The sequence below is a fragment of the Pelodiscus sinensis genome, chromosome 10, assembly GCF_049634645.1.
Source record: "Pelodiscus sinensis isolate JC-2024 chromosome 10, ASM4963464v1, whole genome shotgun sequence".
Taxonomy (NCBI): Eukaryota; Metazoa; Chordata; order Testudines; family Trionychidae; genus Pelodiscus; species Pelodiscus sinensis.
In genome coordinates, this window is record NC_134720.1 from 4,622,853 (window position 1) to 4,645,124 (window position 22,272).

The window sequence follows — 22,272 nt, forward strand, 5'->3', positions numbered from 1 at the left end:
ACCTTAACCTTTCACATCCCTAGTCGCTAACAGGAATATAATCCCTACAAAGCCAACGCAGAGAGCAGAGAGAGTGAGAGCAAGGTAATACAGAAGTTGAGCAATCCGGTTTTGATGCTACTCTAGCTCCTACAATCTGCAGAAAACTATTTTACCAAGGTAATATAGACATTTCACCGGACATGATCCTTAGGAGATCGTTTACAAGTAATTTCTACACTGATTTAACAGCATTCATATGGAAACATGTTATTACACCAAAGGCGACATGAGGCAATTCACAGTATAACTTATATTCCTCCAATAATTGAAATATAAACAGAAGCAAGAGAACAGGTCAAGGAAAAATTAACCCCAATTCTAACTACTGATCATACTATTCACACATTTTATATGGTATAGGGTTAATGTAGTTTAGCACCTTTCATGGGGAATTATTAATTCAAAACCAACAAACAGTGAGTGTAAGGAATATGAAAGTGCACAGATTTTTCCTCCCGGCTGTGTGTAGAAACAAAGAACTATTCAGTTATTTTATCCACCCACCTCCAAATAAAGGATTGTCCTGAATATTCAAATGATTTGTCCACTCTAATTTTAAATTCTTTAAGTGGTAGTGGTTTGCTATTTCAGGCAAACTCATCTCTGATATTAAGTGTACCTTTGATCAGTTTTAATCAAATTACATCTATCTACGTGCTATTGTTACACCCTAGACAATTACTCCTACTTGGTGTTTTCATTCTCTTTAAAAAATAACCAAGGCAATGTTATATTCCTTCAATTATTGCACCATTACATATCTTAGTTTTTCAACCATTAGTAGTTCAAAATACAGTAAACTTCCGATCATCTGGCACCTTTAGGACCCAAGGGGTGCCGGATTATCAGATATGCTGGACTATCAGAAGGGGGGGCTATGAGGGGTCTGGAGTAGGGTGGGAGGGGATGCCACCCCAGACCCCTCATAGCCCCCCATTACAATAGTCCGGCTCTGCCCCAGGCGTCCCTGATTCAGCCACTGCTGGTCAGTTTCAGCAGCAGCTGAATCGGGGATGCCTGCAATAGAGCAGCTGGGATGCTGCCGGGTTGGTTCCGCAGCGCCAAGGGGCGGCGCTATGGCACCAACCCAGCAGTACTCCAGCTGCTCTTGGGGATGCCTGGGGCAGAGCGGCTGGAGTGCTGCCGGGTTGGTCCCGCAGCGCCAGAGCACGGCGCTGCGGGACCAACCCGGCAGGACCCCAGCTGCTCTGCCCCAGGGGTCCCCGATTCAGCCGCTGCTGAAACAGATCAGCAGCTGATTCCAGGAAGCCCGGGGCAGAGCAGCTGGGGTCCTGCCGGGTTGGTCCCGCAGCGCCGTGCTTTGGCGCTGCGGGACCAACCCGGCAACACTCCAGCTGCTCTGCTCCAGGCATCCCCAAGAGCAGCTGGGGTGCTGCCGGGTTGGTCCCGCAGCCCCGAGGGGCAGCGCTACCAGACCAACCCGGCAGCACCACAGCTGCTCTGCTCCTGGTTTTCCCGATTCAGCTGCTGGTCAGTTTCAGCAGCAGCTGAATGGGGGAAGCCTGTCTGGCAGCCCCAGCACTTCCGGGTTCCTGATGGTGCCGGACCATCAGGAGTCCCGGAGCATTGGATGCCGGACTAATGGAGTTTTACTGTAGATTCTTCCAGGTCTTAAAATATGTTTCCCCAGTTCATTTTTTGAGTACTGAGAACTTAACCCTAAATAGTAGTCTAAGCCTGATAAGACAGGGTCAGATACAAAAGAATTGACATACTTGATGCCTAAAGAAATTGTTTTGTATTATATTGCACAAAGTACTATTGGCTAGTTTTGTCATTAATACTGAATGTCCAGATCATTTCTATCTGCTTTTCACAAAAGCTTGTTGAATTATTTCTAGGTCAGTAAAAAAGAGTTACTCAACCTGTGCAGTAATGGGGGTTCTTCGAAATGTGTGTCACTGTGCATGCTCCACTCTGGGTGCTGGTGCATCCTCACGCTGGTGACCAGAGATTTTTCTAGCAATGCTCTGCCCCACCACGCACATGACGTAGTGTCTCCTCATGCTATTGGTGTCCATTAGGCATGAGCACAGCATGGCCCCAATGAGGCTCCAAGCAGCGGAAGGAGAGAGGGTAGTGGAGCACGCCGGGGGACACACATTTCAAAGAACCCCTGTTACTGCACAGGGTGAGTAACTCTCATCTTCTTTTCTTCGAGTGATACCCCCATGGGTGCTCCACTCGGTGACCACAGAGCAATAGTCATATTGGGGAGGAGCGTTTGGAATCCTGCCCCTGCAATTGATGATAGCACCACTTGTGAGACTGCCATGGATGGAGCGATGGCGGAGGTGAGAGCACAATGTTTTACAAACTTGTGGTCAAAAGAGCAAGTGGCTGCCTTGCAAATGTCCTCCAGCAGTACATTCTTGAGGAAAGCAGTTGTGGAGTCAACAGCTCTGGTAGAATGAGTAGCAATGGTATCTGGCAATTGCTTGTTGTGAATAGTGTAGCACGTGTGAATGCAAGACGAGAGCCATTTGGATATTCTCTGTGAAGAGGCTGCTTGACCTTTGGAGGGTTCAGCAAATGGTAAGAGCCTTGCTGATTTTCTACATTGTTTTGTTTGATCTAGATAGAAAGTAAGTGCTCTTCAGATGTCCAAGGTATGTAGCGATGCTTGGATAGATCAGAATGCAGCTTGGGAAAAAACGCAGGTAAATGTATCGGTTAGTTAATATGGAATGGAAATGAGATCTTTGGTAGGAAATTGGGGTGATGCCAAAGGGTTACCCTGTCTTTGGTAAATACCATGTATGGGGGGGTGTGCCATTAATGCTGCCAGCTCTCCAACTGTCCTGCTGGAAGTTATTGGTACCAAAAAGGGGACTTTCATGGAGAGATGCATCCAAGAGCAAGTTGCCAGAGGCTCAAAGGATGGTTTAGTTAAACTTTTAAGGATGTGATCTAGGTCCCTGATGAGGGCTGGAGGCCACACCAATGGAAAGGTGTCCTGAAAACCTGTAAGAAAACATTTAGTGAGCGGGTCTGAAAAGAATGATGTACTCTCTCTGTTTTTGTGGAAGGCTGCTATTGCTGCTGAATGAACCTTAACAGTATTGAAGGAGAGGCCCAATGCTCTTAGTTCTAGTAGGTAGTCCAGTATGTTGGGGACAGGTATGGTGTCTGGAGGGATGGAATGGTTCTGCTTAAGCCAGTCACAGAATCTCATCCACTTGTACAGGTAAGTCTTCCTTGTGGATTCTCCTCTTCTGTCAATTACTATACGCTTTATTCTTTCTGAGCAGGTATTCTGAGCATTCTGGAGCCAAGCCTGGATGTGGAGTTTCTCCAGTTTTGGGATGGAGGATCCTGAGGTGGAGTTGAGTGAAGATTGTGTTGCAGGGGAAAGATGTGGGGATCCATTATCACTAAATTGTACAGATAAGGAAACCACGTTTGTCTCGACCATGCTGGTGCAATGAGGATAACATAAGCTGTCTGATTTTCATGATGATCCTGTGAAGTAGTGGAATTGGTGGGAACGCAAAGAGAAGAGTTACATCCCATTTCAGGGATAAAGTGTCTTTTAGAGATCCCTTTCCCAAGGCTTCTCTGGAACAGAACAGGTGGCATTTACAGTTGGCTTTGGTTGCGAAAAGATATACATCCAGTTGCCTCCACTTGAGGAATACTTTTTTGAGGGCTTGAGCATCTATCTCCCATTCATGATAGTTGAAAAAGATGTAGCTGAGGGTGTCTGCCATGACACTGAATACCAGAAGGTAGGTCGCTATGGAGATGATTTGGAGTGCAATGCACCAGTTCCATAATTTCAGTGCTTTTATACAGAGGGAGGAAGACTGAGCTCCCTCCTGTCAGTTGATATAGTACATACAGGTCGTATTGTCAGTCATGATACTGATTGTCTTGTGTGCTATATATAGTGCAGTAAGTGTGGGCATGCATAGCGCACTGCCCTGAGTTCTAGCAGACTGATGTGCTGCGTTTGCTCGTTGAAGGACCATTTGCCTTATACAGTGTGAAGTCCAAGATGGGCTCTCCATCCCATGAGGGATGCATCCGTCATAATGGCAACTGTCAGGGTTGGCTGGTGAAATGATACCCCTTGTAGTATACTGTGTGGGTCTGTCCACCAGTCAAATGAATTGAGGACACGTGGTGGGATAGTGATGGTCTTGAAAAGTGGGTCACTGCACGGGATATGGAGTGTAGCCTGCCAGGCCTGGCAGCACCTCATATGTAATCTGGCCAGTGTGACCACATAAGTGGTTGCAGCCCATATGACTGAGAATCTTGAGGCCATCAAGGACTGTTTTAGTTGAGGTCATGTGTGCCAGAGTTATGAGGTTGTGGAGGGCTTCAAATCTGTGTCTTGGTAGAGCTGCGCTGCTGGACATGGTATCGATGTGAGGTCCTATGAACTCCAGGGTTTGGGTGGGTCAGAGCGTGGACTTTTGGTAGTTTATGTGGAAGCCAAGTTCAAGAAGAAGGTGGGTGGTCATATTGATCACATCCTGCATTTCCTGGAAGGATGTGCCCTTTATAAGGCAGCCATCAAGGTGTGGGATTATCATCACTCTGGCACCTGGGTGCACTAACAACTGCCAGAGTTTCGGAAAAAACTCTCGGGGCTGCTGAGAGGCCAAATGGGAGAACTTGGTATTGGTAGTGCTGGTTCCTAATTATAAAACACAGGAATCACCTGTGAGCGGGATAGATCATTATGCGGAAGTACGCGTCCTGACGGTCGAGAGCAGAAAACCAATCTCCTTGATCTAGGTGCTAGAATAATTGTTGCCAGAGTCGCCATCTTTAATCTTCTGAATGACATGCTTGTTAAGCCTCATTGGATCTAAAATGGGTCTCAACTCACCAGTCTTCTTTTAGGTTGGGAAATGTGTTGAATAAAACCCTTTCCTTTGAAAAGCCATTGGTACTGGCTCTATCGCACTTATTTGCAGAAAGTGGAGGACCTCCTGTTGGAGGCGTGCCCTATGAGAGGGGTCCCTGAAGAGGGAGGAGGGGGGGAATAGGTAGGGAGAACAGAGAGTAGCTCACTCAAATGAGCTCTAGTACCTATTGATCTGATGTTATTTGTTCCCACTGATGCAAAAAAGAGTGGAGGTGGTGGGCAAATCATAATTGTCCAGCAGGTGGTGTAACAGTAGCAGGAATGTCTCTCTGGTTCCCAACTGTAGAATAGTGGTAGAGATGTAGCCGTGTTAGTCTGGGGTAGCTGAAGCAAAATGCAGGACATATATGGTTGTGACTGTTTTCTTCCATTATTTGATCTGAGGAAGTGGGTCTGGCCCACGAAAGCTCATCATCTAATAAACCATCTTGTTAGTCTTTAAAGTGCTACATTGTCCTGCATTTTGGTTCCCAACTAAACCTTCAAATTTGCTGTTTTGATTATGTGGGTTGGGATGTTAAAGGTTGCTGCTGGCGCTGAGGCCTACGTCTTCAAGGCCTATGTTTTTGTCTGAAGTTGTACCTTGGTTGGGGCCAGTATTAGTCCGAGTCTCTGGTAGGTGTTGCCCGCCAAACAAAAGGATAAAGGTACGTGTACATGCCCAGAGTCTTAAGGTTGTGAGTGAATCCTTCATCAAAGGAAGGACCTGATCCATTTTTGCAGCAAAAAGGGTGGTTTTATCAAAGGGGAGGTCTTCAACTTTGTTTTGAAGATCCCTGGGTACCCCAGACATGTGGAACCACAAGGCCCTGTGCATTAAAATAGCAGATGCTGTAACCCAGGCTGCAGTATCGGCCATGTCCATGGCAGATTGTAGTGCAATGCAGGAGATGGTGTGTCCCTCCTGTATAATGTTGAGGAGTACTGCCCTCTTCTTCTTCAGCAGGAATTGGAGAAGTTCTTGAAGTCTGGAATAGTTGTAGTAGTTGTAATTGGCTAGCATGGCGGTATAAATTTGCTACCCTTAGAAAGCGAAGTTACTTGGTGCAGTAACGGTCATTCTTCGAGATGTGTCATTCTTCGAGATGGGTGCTCCACTGTAGGTGCTGGTGGGCTTGCTCCAGCGCCACAGTACGGAGATTTTTCGTAGCAGTAGTCTGGCCGGACTGTGCATGTGCACAGAGCGTCTTGCGGCGATCGCACCCTTTCACACTGCTCAGTCTGGTCTAAGCCAGTTCCTCATACCCACCTCAGCCTCTGGAAAATAAAAGGGACACAGATTCCGAAGCGAGGAGGAAGGCAGGTAGTGGAGCACCCACAGGGACACACATCTCAAAGAACAACAGTTACTGCACCAAGGTGAGTAACTTCGCTTTCTTCTTTGAGTGATGTCCCTGTGGGTGCTCCACTTCAGGTGTCTGCACAGCAGTGTCCCCCCCACATCATGCAGGTAGGTGGGATTCGGAGCCCCTATCAATTCGCAGATGAAAGGACTGCAGCTGCTACGGAGTTATCCAGCAGCCATCTATGCTGTACAGAGTAATGTTCTACAAAGGTGCGATAGGACACTCGCATGGCTGACCTACAAATGTCTGCAAGGGGAACACCTCTTAGAAAGGCAGTGGAGGCTGAAATGGCTCTAGTGGAGTGCATTTTAGGGCACTCAGAGAGCAGTATTCCCCGAATAGAGTAGCAGTGGGCTATGCACAACACAATTAAGTTAGCTACTCTTTGAGATGAAATGGGATCGCCCTTGGAATGCTCTGCCAGACCAGTAGAAGTCTGTCTGTCTTTCTAAAGGGCTTAGTGCGGTCTATATAAAAGGCTAGAGCTCTACATATGTCTAGAGTGAAGAGAGCCGCTTCTTAGGAGAAGCATGTGGCTTAGGGTAGTATCAAGGCAGTATACTGGGCTCGTTGATGTGGAAATAGGAACAGACCTTAGGTATGAAGGCTGGGTGATATCTGAGGATGACACAATCCCTCTGGAAGATGGTGTATGGAGGTACAGCCATCAGCACTGATGGCTCACTGACTGCACTCAGAGGTAATTGCGAGTAGAAACATCAGCTTCTGGGTTAGCAGCTGAAGAGGTATTGTAGCTAACAGCTCAAAAGGTGGGGCCATAAGGGTCTGTAGTACTAGATCCAAATCCTACAAAGGAGAAGGTATGCGCAGGAGAGGGTTCAAATTTGTTAGACCCTTGATGACCCTCTTTGTGAGGGGATGCGCAAATACCGAAAACTCCTCTATACCAACAGGATGGTAACCAGTGCGTGTAGGGTGAGTAGGACTGGTTGAGAGCTCCTGACCAAACAGTCAAACCTACTGCCTGGTATTGGGTTGGTTCTGCGGGTTGTTATTCTGATTGTGGCGTCTCGGAGGCCGGTGACATTGACAAGAGTTATCTAGGGGATGGTGCTGTTGTTGCCATTGCTGCCTAGTATGGGTATAATTATAGCACCTCTGAAACAGCATGTAGCTCCATCTCCCATATGGTGGAGTGTACATATCAAGTTTTTGGAGCGTTGACCTGGTATCTTTGCTAGAACGTAGTACCGTGTCCATCTTTTCTGCAAAGAGATTATCTTTTTAGAAGGGTAAGTCCTTCACTTTTGCTTGCAGATCCTTGGGAACTGCTGCTGACTGGAGGTACGAGGCCCTTCTCATGACGACTGTGGTGGCAGTGGCCTGGGCTACAGTGTCTCCTACATCCATCGCTACCTGCAAGCTGGTCCTAGTGGCAGCATAACCCTCTTGAACAACAGCTTTTAAAATGGGTCTTTTAGAATCAGGCAGCGATTCCATAAGGGTTGTCAAATTTGAAATATTATCGAAATTATGATTCGATAAATGTGCCAAGTAGTTGGTCATTTGAAGAAGAAGTGTTGATGACATATAGACCTTTCTCCCAAATAAATGTTGAGTCCCTGTCTGATGTTTGACTTCTATATTGAGGCACCCATGCTCTTTGTTGTGCCGCATCAACCACCAGGGAGTTGGGGTGCGGGTGGGCGAATAGAAATTCTTATCCTTTAGGCGGGACAAAGTATTTCTTGTCCGCTTTCTTATTTCTTGGCAATGCTGAAGATGGGGTCTGCCACAACTCACTGGCGACCTCTAATATGGCCTCATCCAGCATGATGGCCAATTTCGAAGTGTGAAGAGTCTGGAGTCCGGAGGCTGTTTCTACTTGATCTCTGTAAACTGAATCTCCTGGGAGATTGCCACCCTTTTAAAAAGGTCCTGAAACTGCCTGAGATCGTCAGGGGGAGAAGTATCCCCTGGGATAACTGTCTCATCCGCAGAGAATGACGATGGCTCAGTAGGCAATATCTCAGGCTCATGCGTCTCCATTGCTATGGGCTGTTCCTCCTCCATGTCAGGATGGGGAGAGGGTAGGGACCTTAGACCCTGCCTCGAGCGAGGTGGGTTGGCCGCAGGTGAGTGTCTGGAATAAGAGTCGTGTGTCCTGGATCTACGGAGTGATCTGGAAAACCGATGATAAGAACAGTGGTATGGTGAACAGGACCTGTAGTATGTGCAACTATCATAAGGGTCTTGGTAATATTAGGAAGAGCAAGATGGTGAGCGATCGTAGCGATGAGATCTGCTATATGGCTGTCCGTAGAAATAATTAGGCAAACGCGGTGACACTGATGGAGAGTAAGACCTGCATGGTAAGGGGGAAGGAGAGGGGGAAAACCGGTGATGGTAAGGATGCTCCCTTCGTGGGGTTAGGAATGGGGATGGGAGGCACTCACGGGAAGACAATCTCCTGGGTAGTGATCGCCTAGGTGACTGTGGTGGTAGCAGCAACGAGAGTTCTAGAGAAAAGGTTGGAGATGGGCTCCGTTTACGGGGTGTCTTGGTTGTAGCCTTCCTAGGCTGCGACCATCTCGGTGCCGAGGTCGATGCCGGCACCTCTATTGTAAGAGGCAGTGTTGTTCGGGTTGACACCACAAGCGGCGCTGATAGCATCAGTGCCGTGCGGACAGGTTGGTCTTCCAGGAGGCTTGGCACCAAAGTCGGTGCTTAGTGAGGCTCAGCGGGAGCCAGTGCCGTCCTTGGAATTGGTGCCGACATGCCGCGAGCAGAGCTTGTCAGTGCTGATGGGTGGCATACGGTTGGCACTGTGGAGGCGGATTTTACTAATTTGGATGGTGCCGTTACAATCATGAACACCATAGACAGGCCTGAAGTGCTCGGTTTATTGCCAACACTCAATCTGCCATGCGAAGTAGCAAGCAGAGAGCAGGTTGGAGATGGTTCGCTCTTTCTTGGAGGGGCAGCAGTTAGAGAGGAGGCCCTTCATTTTTGTGGCTCTCGTGGTGACCGTGGGGGGCAGGCAGATCCTTGAGGCTGAAGAGCCCTGTTGAACAAAATCATCCTGAGCCTTATCTCCCTGCCTCTACGAGCTCTAGCTATGAGCTTTCACCTAAGCAACATATGCAGGAGAAGTGGCCACCCGAGGTAGGCATAGCCTCATGGCAGGCCTCACATTTTTTTGAACCCTGGTGAACCAGGCATCGTTTTAACTTTTTTTTTTTTTTTTAGGCAGGGAGAAGAGTAACAAGTCGGGTAAACTGGGAGTCAACGGAAACCTAATAAGTAAAGAAAACTAAGAACTTATGCTAACTATTTTAAACTAGTCTTTACCTTTAATTTTTTTTTTTTTTAACAGGGAATGAATAGAAAGGAGAAAGCTAACTATAAGAATGAAAATAAACAAGAACAAGCTTGAATTTCCTCACGACCTAGAAGGATCCGAGGAGAGCTGTTTCCTCCATCTGCAGCCTGAGGCGGTTGAGAAGAACTGGCTCAGACCGGACCGAGCAGTGCGAAAGGGCGCAAACGCTGGAAGACGCTCCCCAAGCATGCGCCATCTGGCCAGACAACTGCTGCAAAAAATCTCCGTACTGCGGCACCAGGACAAGCCCAGTATCTACAGTGGAGCACCCACAGGGACATCACTCGAAGAAGAATTCAAGTCGCAGAGGAGGAGACTTTCCTTCCCATAATATCCAGTCATTTATGGTCCTTGTCTTAGGGGGTGGACCTCATATTTGGCTGCCGTGTCTTCTACGTGACCAAATCCACACTAAAGAATTAGGTGGAGGGTGTGTAAAAAGAAAGTCCATACCCTCGGAGGTGATGAAATATTTGTGGTCAGCCCTCTTATTGGTAGGAGTAATGGAAGCTGGTGTTTACCATATATCATCAGCCGTGTCCATGATGACCTCATCCATAGGAAGAACAATTCTAGAGGTTGTAATGTGCGCAAAAGTCTGTATTGTTTTTCTTTCCCCTCTTGCAGTTCCTCTTCTTGTGTCAGGGCCAGCCTCTTAAAAGGTCCCTGAAATTGTTTCAAGTCATTGGATAGTGGCGGGGTAGTAGGGATGATGCCTTCATCCAGCAAGGAGGAGTTGTGTAGAGGCCACATGTTGAGTACCCCAGGTAAAGGCTAAGGGGACTGCAGTGGTCTTTTGGCTGTAGCTGAAGGAGTGGTGTAGTGGCTTCCGTGAAAAGACCAAGAGTCCCAGGGATGCAACTGGCCAGGATATAGAGGTGGTAGATAAGGTCAATGGTGTGAATATCATGGAGATTGTGGAGGCAGATGAGATAGTCTAGAGGAGTGGGGCTCCCAAGGAGAATGCCACTAGGTGGGACTAGAATGCTGAGATGAAAAGTGGCTGTGAGGTTCGGTGCCAGCTTGGTTCGGTGAGAGGGATGGAGCTGGTGACCTCAGAGAATGGAGAAAATGCACCAAGTCGCACGGAGACAGAGGTGCAGATGAGGCACGGACTAGCAAAGGCACACGGTGCTGTGCACGTCCCAGCAGTAATGCTGCGGCTGAGTGAGCCATACTTGGTGCCGTTGGCACGGTCAGAGATGGTTCCTTAGGAGAAGGCATGCTGGTGCGGGGTTTCTTGGGTGCTGCATGTGATGCCATCTCCTGTGCCATCTTCAACATGGACTTGTGCCTGGAGGGCACAAGATGGTTTAGGCGGTGCCGTGCCAGACGTACCAGGCCTGCCACCTACACTCACTCTAGATAAGCTCAGTGCCGGAGAAACCCAGATTTTCGCTTTAGATTTGTCAGACGAAGTAGAGGAACAATTTTTGTCCATACCTTTCAACTTGTCTGAGACTTTAGCCTTGGGAAACAAATCGTCCTGTGGTGGCTGAAGAGATTTTTTTTTATAGATAGGTTTTCAGCCTGTTGGTGGAGTAGCGTCATGCTCAGGCAGTGAGATCTGAGCAGTGCACACAGTTCTGCATCAGATGGGCCTCTTCAAGACACTTTATACACTAGGCGTGTCAGTCAGGCATGGGCATAGTCTCTTGGCAGGACTCTCAAAGTCTGAAGCCTAGCAAGCCAGGTATTGGGGAAAAACAGATTGGGGTGTCAAACTACAAAGAAGTGTTTGGCGGGGCGGAGGTTGGCAGAAACATTTTGGTTTTTTTTTGGAGGGGTTGGGGTAGCAAGTAGATAGGAATTCAAAACTTGTCAAGGAGAATTAAGTAATGTTGTTGGGGGGTTTTTAGGAGAAAAAGGGCAAGTCCACAGAGCTCTGTCTGCCGCTGTGGACAAGTAGAGAGGGAAATGAAAGGGCCATGTCACAGTGCACACCTAAACACCAAGAGCCGCTATGGCGCGTGCGTGCATGCAGGGCAGGACACTGCTAGAAGAATCTCCAGTTGCCAGCACAAGGACGTACCGTCACCCAGACTGGAGCAACCACAAGAACATCACTCAAAGAAGAATGTACCATTCCCTTCACAGCATTAGACCAAGAGGAGAACAGACCATCTTCTCAGACTATGCCAAAATATTGTATTTTTGATAATCCGTCCTCCTTCCCTCACACTCAGCTTGCTTTTTTCATCTACCTGTAATGTCTTCCTATGGGTGCCATTATTATGATTATAGTGGCCGTAAGATTGCCATCTAAAATGGGTTTAAAATATTTTTTTTCTCTTAAGTACAGAAGTCCTACACATAGTTTTCATATGTTTTCTCTTCATGAATTTTAATAGAGTATCTGAAACTGGGCTTTTTATGAAGTGTGTTCTTGGCAGTTCAACTTTTCACTGTTAGATAAATTATTTACTTACACAGTTTGATAGACAGATTTATCCCTGAGCAGGTCTGATGCAATATGTAAGTTTAATTGCATTTTGGGATCATTTTTAAGAGTTATTCATAAGAGTTGAAACTACGTGTGACAAATTTTTGTCAAACTCTTCTCCCTTGTATGGATAAAAAACAGATTCGATCAACATGGGCAGTTTTCAGTCAGATTCTAAGTTACTAGGCAGATTTTATATATGGGGGTCCGACACATTGCATTGATGTAAAATCTGCCCTTCTCCATTCCAAACAGATCTATCCCGCTTACTTAGCTTCTATCCGTAAGCAGGGGGAAAAAAACTCCACAGGAAATTTATATACAAAAATCTTCACTGTAAAACAGTAAAGTTAACTTGTACTACATGCAATACATATGACAAACATGAACAAGGAATGAAAAGTTAAGCATGTGCAGTCCATACCCTTCAATGCTCTAGCCACAAGCATACACTTTACCAATAACAACCATTACTTCAATTACCAAACAGCAAGATCCTATACCACAACCTTAACTCCTTTGTAATGTTACCAGGTATAGTTTATGTTTTGCATTTGCACCACAACTATTTATCCCAAAGGCATTGGCTATTTAAAGCTAGAAGATTAATCAATGGAGCTTACCTTTAAGAATGTATTAACATGCAATGGAGCCTCTAGCTGCCACTCCCGATGTCTAGAAAAACAAAAATCAAGTGTTTATTAGGTTTCTCCAGCCATTTCTGCAGTATCAACAAAGCTTGGGGTATACAGTATGACTTCAAAGCTGAACCACCACTTCCAGATGGAAATTTAGGAGCACTCAAATTATGAACCCAAACCAGGTACCAAACCTTTGTTTTAATTGCTGCCAATACAGCCATCTTCCATTTTGAGATATGCTGGACAGACTAACAGAATGAGCAAAAATAGTTATAGGGAAATTTTCTGTAAGGACCCTAAGGATCTTCCCTCAATCATCAGACTGAAGATGACAAATTGTTCTGTTTAATTCAGGAATTCATCCACAGGTGTTAATCTTTATGTTCTGCTAAGGTAAGGAACAAGCTCTTCACATTTTAATTACTTGCAACAGGACTGATGCCATAAGCTACTTTCAGTTAAAATGGTCATCCTTTCCCTAGGGCCTGCACAGTAATTAGAATGTCCACTGCAGAGTAAGAAGGGAGTTTCAGGAGTAACTGCAGATCCTGCGTTTAGAGAGAACTGACTATGCTAATTTGTGAACAAGAGCCCCAGTGACTGGGCTTTCATACCTCTCCAATCCATGTGTCTGATCTCACCAGGTGTTTTAATTATTCTTGTTAATGAAGGAGTTGTGCTGACCCAATTATTCTATATAAGCCAGCTGAAAAGGGAATTTTGAGTCAAAGAATAGGCAAACATTAACCTAAGTGTTTGAAAGAATTTGTAGCAGGGAATTTGCTTATATTCTACATAGATACATTTCTAGATCAATAATAATGGACAATATTGGAACAGTTATTACAGCCTGAAGGAAATGTCCATGTTTTTCTTACTACCCAAAGACAAGCATTTTCTTGAATGTGAATTGCAAGCTGATGGGAAGAGAAGATTTGTGTCCTGAAGAACTATCAACCTGAGAGAGCACGAAAGATTTTTTTGATCATCTGGGATTCTCTACCACATTTTTAACCAGGGGAAGAATTAACAATGGGAGAGCAGCAAAGAGAAATCTGAAATGAGGAGTGGCAGTTTATAATCACTAGAGCAAAGTGAACCCAAAGGCATGTTAAATAGCAGGATTCAAAAAAGAACTAGGTACATTCATAAATGATAGGACCATCAGTGGCTATTAGCCAGGATGCGAAGATTGGTGTCCCAAATCTCTGTTTGCCAGAAGCAATGGGCAATATGGTATGTCACTTGTTCATTACCTTTTCTGTTCATTCCCCTTGGGGCACCTGGCATTGGTCACTGTCAGAAGACAAGATACTGAACTAGACGGACCTTTGGTATGGCTTTTCTTATGAAATCAACAAGGCATCTGTAGGGCATCTCTGAAATTTCACCAGAGGAACAAAACAGAGAAGGAACATGTATGAAAATGGTTGCTCATCTCAATCCCCAAGAACAACATACCTGCCCAAAAGAAGATGACACTAGTCCCTGTTTTCAGGGACTCTATGTTAAGAAAAATGGATAAAAAAATTCTATAAGGGACAAAATGGACAGCATAAACTCTGTGCTGTCTTCCTGGAATTAAGAGAAGACATACGATAAGATGGCATTTTGAAGTTGATACACCAGGCTGCACTGGAAATGAAACACATTGGCTGGCACTAATTACATGACATCAAGCTTCAAAGATTATTGAACACTGCAGGGACCTTGCAAGAGAGAAAAGGCCAGATGATATTTTGGAAATACTTCTTGTTCCATGAGCAAAAGGAAGATGAACTTCTGGGCTGGTTAAGTAACAAAGTAGAGGGATTTGTTTTCAACAATATTAGACATGTTCTCTGGAAGAGATATTTATAGAATTTGTATAGCCTTCAATCACAATGGCACAGAAACCAAACTTGTGGGACAGACACGTTAGATTATTTGGAAATCATTAAACAACAAAAGGTAATGGAGTAAACAGTAAAGATACTATGCGATGCAGACTAAAGGAGTCACGATCATCACAATTCATGGTGTCAAGGAATGTGAAGAAAAAACCCTTAATTACTGCAAAAAGTACAGAAATTAGACGTTCAGGCACCTATAATATACATCCTATATTCTTCAACCTCAGACAGACTTCACCACTGCCACAACCATACATCAAAGACCATAACTTTAATTCCAGGCTTTTAGTGATATCATCTATGCAATGCCTTCACCAACAACCACCAAGCATCTCAAACTACCTATATTAAATATGCCAAAATAACTTGAAGGGTGTATGTGCAAAAGGAAAGGTTGTACGGTTGTTTGTTGAGTCCATTTTTTTAACCAAAACTACCACCAGCCTTCGTTATTGAAGTGAGATATTTTTTTAAAATTCATGCTGCTTATCAATTATAATTCTGCTACATCCCAGGGTTTACATCAGAACACAGGACTGAGAAAGGCCTCCTGGATCATCAAGTCCATGCCCTTGATATTGCAGGCAACCATGTCACACTCCCATTTGTAAATGTATCCAATTCTATCTTAAAACAAGTTATTTTCTCCACTACTTCTACTGTAAGGCTATCCCTGAACCTCACTCCTCTCAAGATCAAAAATCATCTTCTAATGTCCAATCTAAATGTATTTATGGTCAGCTCACACATTTACTCTTGTCCCAACACTATACGTTAATGACTAGAATTTTAAACTATTCCAGATTAAGTCGTCAGTATCTTGTACAATGGCATTAATACTTCCTTATCTTTAGTAATTCACCTCACATATCCTAGGATCATATTGTCTCTTCCCCACCCCCTTTAAAAAAGTTACTTCTTTTGTGGCTCACAATCACTCTATGAACTAACAAACAGCCAGGTCAGTCTCCTCCTCTGCTGCTCCAACTGATAAGCCCATAGTTTATAGAAGAAAGTCTTGCTTTAAGTGCATCATCTTGCATTTTGTACTATTAAATTCTATCTAATTCACGCAGACCTCCAGGTCATCCTATTCTTCCTATAGAATATTCAGATCCTTCTCTGTTGTTACAATTACAGAGGTAAAATCCCATGTAATTAACCAGTTAAACGTACTGTTTAACCAGTTAACTGATTAAAAGGGAGGTGGGTGGGTGACTGCTCTAACCCTCCTGGGCTCAAACAGCTCCCATGCCGCTGACAGGGACTATCATGGACATGGTCAGGCCCACTCCTGGCTCACTGCGTGTTCGGGTCAGTCCCGACACCAACAGGGGCTGTTCCAGCCCTCCTTCTCCCCCTCCCCCCTCCAGTTAATCAGAACGGGTAAGCCTCACAAGGGTGAGGTTTACCAGTTAACCATTCACATCCCTATTTACAATGCCTCCCATGATTATCTCTGGCTGTCATCAGAAAATGTCATCATTAAGTAATCGGAAAAGTCATTAGCACATTGCTACTTTTTGTGCTAAGGTCATTAATGGAAACATTAAACAATATTGGTCCAAATGCTTGAGGAACTTGTCTAGTATCCTCCCTCCAGTATCCTGTTGCCTCTCCATTAGCTTGTTCCTTACTTATCTTACTATTCCTGAACTAATCCCCATCTTCACCAATAAAACTGGTAATTTCTCATACCATCCCAGGTCAACTGCTTTATTACAATGTGAACAGACTGAACAGACTAAATCTATGTTTCCTTTATCTAAGAAATCATTTATCTTCTCAAAAAAAAATAAGTCTGACACAATCTACCTTTGCAGATCCTTGTTGTATTTTGTTCTATTTTTCCATTTAATTCCGTATCTTTATTTATTCTTTCCCTCAGATTTGGTTCAAAAGTCTAGCATTCTACTGAAGTAAGACTAAAAGCTCGATAGTTGCACAAATCACTTCCCCCCCCCCCATTTGTACATATAGCTGTGATTAACTATTCACTCCAGTTTGATAGATTTATTAGAAAAAACTTTGCTACTGGACTTTCAACTTCATAGACTTCAAGGCTAGAAAAGAGTATTTGGAGTGACTATGCTATCTGGCCCAGGACTCCTGGCAGCCTGTCCCTTAACGGCCTTCAAGCCCCGACCCCTTTCTATCATCGCCCTGCCCTCCCCCCTATGGCACCATTTCCCCGAGGACATGGCTTTGAGAATCACTGGATGGGGCAGGGAGCCTCTGGCACAGCGCAGCATGGTGGCAGTTGTTGCAACCCCCACCCTCTCTGGGAAGGCAGGAACTGCAGGGAAACGGAATGCACCATTCCAGCTGTCCCCCATCCCCTCAGTAATCCCCAAACCCACATCCCTGGGGGAGGAGAGGGCAGGGTGATGGTGAGAGGGGAAAGGGCTTGGGGAATGGTAACAGACAGCCCCTCCCCCAAACCTGCCAGGACCCCTGGGCCAGATTGCGCATTCACCCTAGATGTGGATAGCCCATAGGCTACATGTTTGAGACCCCGCATTTTGATCATCCAATCTAATCTCCTGTATAATGCAGACCACGGAGCTTGGACCCACCACGGACAGCAACTGCCCCCAGCCCGCACCCTTCCACACAGCTGCCTCAGAGGCAGCATGCAGGGAGGGGGCAGCAGGTTTTCTCACTGAAGTTTTTAACTTTGTATCAAGTTGTTAGGCCCTAGAAAAATAGGCCTAGTGCAATTATGCTAAAGCAAATGTAACAAAGGTTTCTGGGTAGTCCCTGGGCAGAACTGGAAATAGGTTCAAGCAGGGACGCACCCTACACGCTTGCTCAAGTTGCAAAATGAGATAAGTAAGAAGCTGCATTTTTGTACCTGCTGTGATGAGGAACAGTTTGTTTTGAGAACTGATAAGGAGACTCCCTGTTTCTACTCTCGCCCTATTTGTTCCGAACTCCCTGTTTATGTTCTCCTTTGGCCATAACAAACTGCCTCCTTGTTGCCCAGTACCTGTATTTTGGGCTGATAAGAAATTGCTGATGCATTATGAATTGCTTAAGGCCATGATGTATAGTTGGCCAGGTGTGCATGGATACTAAAAGTTTCTAACTGATAAAGAGGGGTGGGTTGCTTGGGCAAATAGTCTATGACGTGACGGAACTGTCTATATAAGCCTACCAGTTAATGAAATCGGGGCTAGTTCTCTTTGGAGATGGGCCGCTCTCTATTGTATGTGCACACTATTCAATAAAGAGCTTGTGATTGCATCTTGCTGGTGTTGCCTGTCTCTTTGCGGTCAAACAACGAACAGAGGCCATCCGGGTTCGAGTCCCCGACAAAGTCCTTTTACATAGCTTTCTATTAAGTCCTTTTACCTAGAAACTTTGTATCTTTTCATACAGAATACAGAAACTTCTATTAATGCTTTTTACATAGAAACTCTGTATCTTGTAGAATAGTTCCTAAAAAAAAAAGTAAGGCAAAGAGAACGTCTTCGTACTCCCTTTTACTTAATTGATTGCCCTGTTGAGTGAATGAGGTGCAAATGGATAAAGCATGAAAGACAAACACCTCTGGGTACTTGCATTGGTTGAAGAGGGGATGGAAGCCAGATCCAGGAACAATGAGAAGAACAAGACCAGTCAAGTGGGCTCATGAAAAGAAAACTGGACATATGGACACCTTAGGAGTCAGCAGCAAGTGCCTGCTTTTGAAAGCACCCGCTTTTGAAAGCACCCTCTCTGAAGGTTCATGTGGCAGCACTGAGACTCCAACCAGAAGAAGGTGCCACAGATGTCTAACTGCATATGCATATGCATGTGATGATTAACTGGTATAGATCTGCATGAGAGGAAAGACACTATAAGATGATTCTTACCAACAACCACAGGACGTACCACACTAATACCAACCCTGGTACCTTCCCTAGCAACAAACCCCGTTGCCAGCTTTGTCCACATATTCACTCTGCTGATACCATTATTGGACCTAACCAAGTGAGTTATAAAATCAAGAACACATATTCCTGCGCATCCAGAAATATAATTTATGCTATCATGTGCCGAAAGTGTCCATCTGCTATGTACATTGGACAAACGTCTCAGACACTTCGCCAAAGAACCAATGCCCACAAAACAGACATTAGACAGGATCACAAAGAAAAAACAGTTTCTTGCCATTTCAACCAGAAAGGACATTGTCTCAACGACTTGATTACCTGCATCCTGCTTCAAAGACTTTTTCAGACCACACTTGAAAGAGAGTCCTCTGAACTGTCATTCATACTTAAGTTTGACACTTTACTCCTAAGTTTAAACAAAGACGTTAATTATCTTACCCTTAAAAAGATAGCTTCCCCAATTATCACCTCTAATATCATTAGCTCACAGACATTTACCTTCCCCCCCATATCCCTTCTCTGTTCTGAAATTTGATTTGTCCTTTTTATGTGTGTTCATTTTTTTTTATTGTATCCATTTGGTATATATGGTCATGTTATATTCTTCCACAATTTGATCTGAGGAAGTGGGTCTGGCCCATTAAAAAATCACCTAATAAACCATCTTGTTAGTCTTTAAAGTGCTACATAGTCCTGTTTTTTGTATCAGCTACACCAGACTAACACGGCTACATTTCTATCACTATAAGTCTAAGGCACTTTACAGGGGGACCAGGGGTTTTGTCTTGTTAACAAGGGACCATCGATCTGGATCAGCAGAAGCCCGGCTCCACCTCTCCCCCATCTAACTCACCTGGCCAGTGCAGTTACCAAGAGCAACTACTGGCTCTAGAAGCAATGACAGTGTGTGCTTGGTTTGTGTATATGAGTGCGTGAATGTAATTTATCATATGCATATGATAAGTGTTGATTGCTATATGTGTATTACCAATAAATGTGGCATTTTGCCTTTTCCCCTTGAAAAGATCCTGTGCAGTACTTTTAAGTACAACACGGGAAACCAGCTGTTAAGCCAGCTCCTCCACAACTCCTGCCTGCCTCTGCAGGAGGCAACAAGGTGGGGGGTGAGTAGGCGGGTCCATGAAGCTGGCACATGAGGGGAACGTGCTTGGCAGCCGGCTCCTCAAGCATATTAGCTCCAACCTGCCCCTCTCACCCTCTGCGCTGCTGCCTCTCTATCAGAGGCAGCAGCGCGGGGGAAGGGGAGAGAGATCCGGGGCTCTTGGGGAGTCTGCTTAAAGCCAGCTTCTCACGGGCACCAGCTCCTAATCTCCTCCCCTTGCTGCCTCTGATACAGAGGCAGCCAAGGGGGAGAAGTGCATGTAATCAACAAGATTAACCGAAAAGGCTGCACTGGTTAATCATGTAAGTCTTCTACACAATGACATCCCTAGTCTCTATTCTTACTCAAGAGTCCGCTATCTATTCCTCTATTCCACAATAGCCTTAGATCTTTTGGCCATGTCATTACATTATGAGTTCATGTTACACTGATTATCCTAGGAAGTAGTGACTCTGAAGAAGATTTGGGTGGCTGTGATGGATAGTGTTCCCCATCCTGTAAGCATGGCCTATATTCTTTGTTCCTAGATGTATAACATTCCCTGTATTAAAATGAATATTGTTTGCTTGCACCTAATCTACCCAACAATCCAGATTGTTCTGGATCAGTGATCTTTCTTCTTCATTATCTGCCATTCCTCAGTTTTCATACAATTTACTAGTTATCATCAGTCACAATATTATGTTTTCTTCTAGATCACTGATACAAATGTTAAATAGTCAAAACCAATCTCAAAAGCGGAAGCCATGCAGGGAGCACGGGGCCAGCAGGGACTGCGCCGCAGGCCCTGTGCTCCCTGCAGCGCCTCAGCCTTTGAAATATTCAAGAGCTCCACCCAGGCTCTTGTACATTTCAAAAGCACAATCACAGCAGAACCAACGCAAATGAAGGTGGCTTCAGTTCCCGCTTGTGCCATTTCCCACTGTGCTGCTACCTCCCCTCCCCCCGAAAAAGATGGTGCTTGGGGAACCAGCTTTTAAGCCGGTTCCCCCCAGCACCAGCTCCTCCCCCTTGCTGTCTCTCTCTCTCTGATAGAGGCAGCAAGGGGGGAAGCAACTATTCACATCACTAGTCGACTATCTTAAGCTTACCGGATAGTCGACTAGTCGCTTACATCCCTAATTTCTTCCCACATTCTATGTTATCATCCTTATTAAAAAATGAGGCTAAGTACGTGTTCATTTTTGGACCACACTTGCACTATCCTGAACTTTACCTCATTCTCACTGCATAGCAATCCCATTTCTCTGCTTCTGTTTTTCTCTGTATGGCTAAAGAATGTTTTACTGTTTGTTTTACATTTCTTATGCAAACACTTAATCAGTATTTCTTCTGACAATTGTCAATTCATCCATACAGTTTTTAAACCTCCAATACCTAAGAGCTCTCCCCCTCCCTGCCCAATCGCTCCTTCCATTCCTTCTGATCTCTCTGCTTACACCTTGTATCTTTTCTGAGGAGTCATTTTGTAAGTCAGGTATGGAGCCCTTTCCTACAAATTCCTCCCTCTTGCTTGGGAAGCAAATACGAGGTGTTTTTTGTATCAGACTTAAATTACAAGCATCCTTCACATTTAAGTTCCTCATCTATTCAGTCCAGCTCATTTCACTCTGAGTTTTCCCAAAGTTTCCCTTTAAAATAAAAAAACCTTACTTTTTTTCCACTCTTCCATTTAATTTAAACTCAGTCAACTTGATCTCTCAATCTAAATTTATTTTCTCTGACCTGCTTTTCTATACTCTTTTTAATAACTTATCAAATTCAATTCAGAATCAGACCATCTCTGATGACTAACTGTTTAAATAAATATATTTAATCCAGGAATAACTGTATTCTACCATTAACAACATCCACTCTTCAATCCATATCTGGAAAGTTAGACTCCTTTAACAAAAGAATTTCTCTAATAATATAAAAGAGCTTTATACATACCAAAATCCAAACCCAAACCCAGGGGCCTCAGCAGGCCACTAACGCCACCCTAACAGTACAATGATCTATCCTTCCCCAAAGAAATTTTAACCTCAGATTTTGAAGAAATAAGTGACAGAATGGACAAAACAGCCTACTACATTATTGACAGACATACAAAACTACCCCTCCACCTTTATTTGATTTCAGTTCCTCCTGAACAGCACATATCGCTCAATACCTGTATTTGAGACTACAAAAATGAATTATGAGAATTCACTTGCCAGCTGTGACTGGATAAATATAAGTACTGATATAAAATTCAATGAAGCTTATGAGCCTATGATTTTATTCATGTAGATTTACAGAATAGCGTATTCTTTTTAAACCGAATACACACAATTTAATAAAAAGAAATTAAGTAGACTCAAAGTTAAAACTCAAACTACTCCACAGCACCAGCAAGTACCCTGAGAAATTATCCCAAATCTTTCCAACGTGCTTATCCACAGAAAAGTCTTAAGGAAGAAAAAAATATGGTGAACTCAGCCTCTGTCAGATTATTAGAAGGAAGGAAATGCAGGAGTCATGGACCACTCACTATCATCATACTATCAGATCCAGCATTTAAGCCTAAGACTTCGTGTGTGTGAGCATGTGTGTGTTAAGAGCACCGAAGTCATCTTTTTCATCAGGGAACATCCTGGATAGAGGCTATCTTTGTGGTAACTAGTACTGAAACCATTAACACAA

The 22,272-nt window shown here is 44.5% G+C and overlaps 1 protein-coding gene across 2 annotated transcripts in view; it reads right to left on the reverse strand.

Moving 5' to 3' along the window:
* STAG1 (STAG1 cohesin complex component) overlaps positions 1-22,272 on the reverse strand; it is a 301,849-nt gene that overhangs the window by 250,643 nt on the left and 28,934 nt on the right. For both annotated transcript variants that reach the window (XM_075937371.1, XM_075937372.1), the window contains exon 2: positions 12,698-12,749. The gene's annotated coding sequence lies outside the window, so the exon portion shown is untranslated. The remainder of the gene's footprint in view (positions 1-12,697; positions 12,750-22,272) is intronic.